The sequence below is a fragment of the Humulus lupulus genome, chromosome 8 (assembly GCF_963169125.1).
Source record: "Humulus lupulus chromosome 8, drHumLupu1.1, whole genome shotgun sequence".
In the NCBI taxonomy this organism is placed as follows: Eukaryota; Viridiplantae; Streptophyta; class Magnoliopsida; order Rosales; family Cannabaceae; genus Humulus; species Humulus lupulus.
Window position 1 is genome coordinate 122,495,193 of NC_084800.1, and position 5,315 is coordinate 122,500,507.

Here is a 5,315-nt window from a genome sequence, read left to right on the forward strand (position 1 = left end):
GGCGTCTACCGTCCCGCCATGGAATTCATCTTTCAAAGAAGCAGTCTCCCCAGACTCTTGAAGAGGAAGATGCAATGAGAAAAGTTCCTTACGCATCTGCAGTTGGAAGTCTGATGTATGCCATGTTGTGTGCTAGACCAAATATCTGCTATGCAGTGGGAGTAGTGAGCAGGTATCAGTCAAACCCAGGACCGGAACATTGGATAGCAGTTAAGCATATCCTGAAGTATTTGAGACAGACTAGGGATTATATGTTAGTCTACAAGGGTGGTGTTCTGAACCTTGTAGGCTACACCAATTCAGATTTTCAGACTGATGTCGATGACAGAAAGTCTACTTCTGGAATGGTGTTTATTCTTGGGGGTGGAGCTGTTATTTGGAGAAGCGTAAAGCAGTCTGCATTCTCAGATTCCACCATAGAGGCTGAGTACATAGCCGCGTCAGAAGCAGGTAAGGAAATAGTCTGGCTAAAGAAGTTCTATTCGGATCTTGGTGTTATTCCAGAAATGGATAAACCGCTTGTGTTGTTTTGTGACAATACAGGAGCGATAGCCAACTCAAAAGAACCTCGAAGTCACAAGAGGAGTAAGCATATAGAAAGGAAGTATCACATTATTCGAGAATATGTGGCTAGGGGAGATGTGAAGGTTATGAAGATTGCAACTGAAGACAATCTTGCGGATCCGTTTACAAAGACACTACCAGAAGCTACATTTGATAAGCATATCAAGGAGATGGGATTAGTAGAATTAAGGCATTAGTTTCAATTAGTGCAAGTGGGAGTTTGTTGGGGTTTTATGCCCTAATTAAAACCCAAATTCTTTGTAATCTCATTTTATTATCAATAAAAGAATAGAAATCATTTTTTGACTTGGTCAATCACTTTGCTCACATGTTTTATTTTCATGATTATTTGTTTAATATAAACTTCTATTAAATCCCGAGCATATAGCTAATCTTATTTATAGTGACGTAATCACAGTGGAATATAAATATGATTATATGTTCAAAATAAGTTAGTCCTAAGATTAGTCAGTGCACCGGATTTACACTGACTTGCCAATCTACGATATGATCTACTTACGCATTATAGTGTTATGTTCTTTCCAGAACATTAGCAAAGTAGATAAGATCGGATGTATTTGTTATATCGGACAGGACCGATATTGACAGTTGATAAGATAAGTAAACATACCGTTATTATCTATTCTAGTCATATCATATAGTTGACCATAGGTCAATTCAATCTCAATTCTGAGTGGTTAGTATTCTAATTGATTGTATTATTTGAGTTCATTGACTTGTTCGTTACCAGCTTACCCTACGGACTAGCCCATACTTACATCTTGGGAACTCGGTATTATAATTGAGTGGGAGTGTTAATCATAGATATGAACATCTATAGCTTCTGATGAAGAAGTGAAACGATGGTTTCCTTTTAGTTTGGTTCAAGGTGTTAAATGATAGAGATCTCATTTCAGTAATTAAATTAGTTTACTGAAATATCATTTACAAGGAACTAAGTGTTTTAAGGATAAAATACAATGCGGGGTAAAACGGTATTTTAGTCCTATCTCATTGTAGACCGTCTATAGAGGATTGAGTGACAATTATGGTTGTAACAATGGATAATTAATAGCATATCTATATTTGTTATAGAGCGTTCTATGAATTCAAGAGTGCAATTCCAAGTCTATAGTGGAGTCACGAGGAATTAATAAGTTAGTGAATTTATTTGTTAGATTTATGATAACTTATTGGAGCTTGATTTCATAGGCCCATGGTCCCCATTGTACCTTGGATAAAATCATCTAGATAGTCTCAATTAATTGATTTAATCATCAATTAGAATTATCAAAGTTGACCAGGTCAATTTTGGATAGTTTCACAGAGTTGTGTAATTTTGAGAAGAAAAGAGAAATTATGGCAGATTTATTAATTAAGATAAATTGGTATCTAAATTAATAAATAAATTTAAATCAAGGTTCAAATTATAAATAATTAATTTGATAAAGGATTTAAATAATTATTTAATTAATTAAATCAATAGAAAATAATACAGGCCTTGATTTTAAGTCCAATGGGCTTATAATCAAATGGGAAATTTCACGGGCCTATAGCCCATGATAATTTCGACCTAGGGCTTCAAAATGGATATTATTTTATTGATTTTTTAATTAAATTAAATGGCCTAATTGAGTCTATAAAAGGAGTGCTTAGAGAGAAGTCAAAACATAAGTTTGACAAGTCACAAGTCAAATTTTCTGATAGTTTTAGATTCTCTCTAAACACAAGTCCTTTTCTAAGCCACTTTGTTATTTTCTCTTCTTCTCTCTATATCTATCTCATGTGTTGAGAATTGCCCACACTAGTCTAGGTGGTTCTAAGGATACATTGGAAGATTGTGAAGAAAATAGAAGATCGGTTCAGTTTCTTGATAATACTCTGCGACAGAAAGGATACAAGAGTTAGAGAAACTGAAGGAAGGACTCTTAATTCCGCTGCGTATACTGTAAGTATTATATTATTTGTTTATCTTTGAATTCAATTTTAGAAACATGTTTTAGGCTATCTCGTATTAATTTTTTTAATATTAGATATACATGAAAATAAATAACGATCCTGTATAAGCTTAATCCAACACATACTATCTAAATCCAGAGGCAAATGCACCCTGGAGCAGAGAAGGCCAAGTCCTACGATTGGTCCCATATTCCTAAAAAATAGCGGATCTAAAGTTTAAGGTGTTATCAACTACGATTTTACCCTTAGGATAACTATTGTCATTGCATACCACTAGGTGGTCTACACACTGGAGCACGGTTGTATTTCGATCTAGAATATAAGGATGACAGTGGACGAGTTGGTTTGGATTAAAATGAACTAACCTAAAATTAGCAACAACCATATCTAATTCCCTGAAGGGGTATGGGTTACCTTAGGCTGAGGGGTCGGCTGCTGCCCCTGATGCAACTTGTACTAGATCGAGTTCCCCGACAACCTTGGGAGCCTGCCTATTTCGCACTACAGGCACCTCGTCCTCTTGAGAGGATAGAGCCCGGGTCCTCAAGGCAAGTGTTTGACCTTCACCGATCAACTAGCAGGCCAGCATTGTGATGTCATTCACAACTTGGCGATAGTCCTTTTCATTGGGGGGAAGTCTGGACAGCTTCTCATACTGGCCCCCAAGGGTCACAAACTTTTTCATCCTTGCAAATATGGCTACATGAGAAATAGATTCAATCAAGACATGTACAAAAAAAAATATCTTAAAAGGAATAAAAATTCACGAGCTGAATTCACAAGGATGAAAGACTTACGAGGTCGGTTGAAGTATCGATTTTTGCAGTTCCGGAATCCATTCAACATAAAGAACAAGTCTTTGTAGTCCTTTGGATGGCTGGGAAGCTCGATGATGGAGGCCGAGATAGGGAATCGCGTGAGTTAGTTGAATCTGTCACCGTGTCCCCTCTGGTCGGGGCTTGCCTTTAGGCAGAAGAAATACAGAATGTCTGCCGAAGTGGGGACCTCCCACTCGTGTTTTAGGAACAAGTACTTCAGCCCCACCAAAAGTCTATACGAATTTGGGGGGAGCTGACATGGAGCCAGCTTCACGTAATTCAAGAAATTCGTGAAGTACTGGTCCAGGGGAAGAAAGGCCCCAGCCTTCAGGTGAAGAAAGGCCCCTTCGAACGCAGGTCGGGCAAGGAGAGTTCCAGCTCCAACCTCTATGTTGTGGCTTAACATAATCTTATTTACCCTCCCCTGGGTCGTGATCTTTGAAATGATACGCTCAGCCTCAAAGTATGCATTGGGGTCAAAATCGAACTCCCTCTCCACCACCAGACCGAAGTGCGGGATGCAAGATTCTGGGCTGATCTGCTTCCCCTTATTCTTCTATTGAGAGGACGAGCTCAAGGCATTCTTCTTTGGGGCATTCTTCTTTTGAGGAGCCATCAGATCGCCTACCGACAGAACGACCTAGTTAGTAGGCGACCTAAGAGGATCTAAAACTATGACGCGAGAGTACGAAGGGGGAAACAATTTACTTTTGTTATATGAGCTAAGGTTACCATCAGCCCCATCGCGTGATGTCATGCGATATCCTAAGCTACGCGCCTTGGTTTCCTAACAGACCCCTAATATTTAGGGATCTAAGTGTCATAATGTCAGACCACTACTTTCCTTGGGAGGCGATTTAGTGCAAAACCACCCAAGAAAACGTAACCTCTAAGCTATCTGATTCTAAACCAAAAAACCCTTCATTTCCTTTACCCCGAATGGGCATTCTTTAAATTAATTCACCATTAGAGTTACCCAGATTTACCCTGAAATTTCCCAGTTTTATGAACGTCTTATTTCTAAGACATTTTTGGACTCACCCGTTGAACCTAAGTCAAAACCTATTCCTTAAGAACATTTAGAAATAGCCTAACAATAACTACAATGAGTGTTGCGGATGAACATGGTGAAGAGCAGAAATTCCATTGGATAAAAAAAAAACTCTTCAAATCAAAGAATGAGATACTTATAGGAAGTGTGTTCGTCGACGATAAGATGTAGACTCGGCAACGGGAAGCTCCTGGAAAGCTTCTGAATGACTGGGCATGACGAACGGTTTTGGGGATTCTGGGAAAGAAGGGAAGTCTTGGAAGTTCAGAAAAAAGAAAATTTTTAAATGCAAAGGTGGTGCAGTTTGTGTTGGCGCCGTTTTTCATCAACAGTGAAAGAAGAGCACGTAAACAATAATCAGTAATGGCCAATAAAAATACGATAATACAAACGAGATTTTTTACGTGGTTCAGCAGTTAAATCTGCCTAGTCCACGAGTCTTTGTTATTAAACTTAAGATGACCTCTGAAAATTCTTCAAGGATGAATTCTCCAGAGTTTTCTCTCAAGATCACAAAAAATCGGGGGTCCTTTACAATGGTGCATGACCTCTCTATTTATAGAGAAGATTTTAGAATACTATCCCACATATTTTAGGAAGTTATTCTGTATATGCAAATAAATTAAATGGCATTAAAAGCCTGCAATCCGATATACAAGGAAACGTCCCCTGAAGATCAGGGGGCGTATAACTGAACAAATAATATCCCTTGATTGTAGGGGATTTACAGTAATAAATGTAGACCGCGTCTCTTATTGATGACTCATTAGGATATTCAAAGTTATTATCCTATATCACCAAGGCCCCATTCACCCAAGTTTCTTATTGAGTTTCGAGCTATAGCATCTTCCCGAGGCTATATGACTTCGAGCTCATACGCGCGTCAGGCTCGGTGTCCTGATCCGAGGCCATCCCGAGAACAG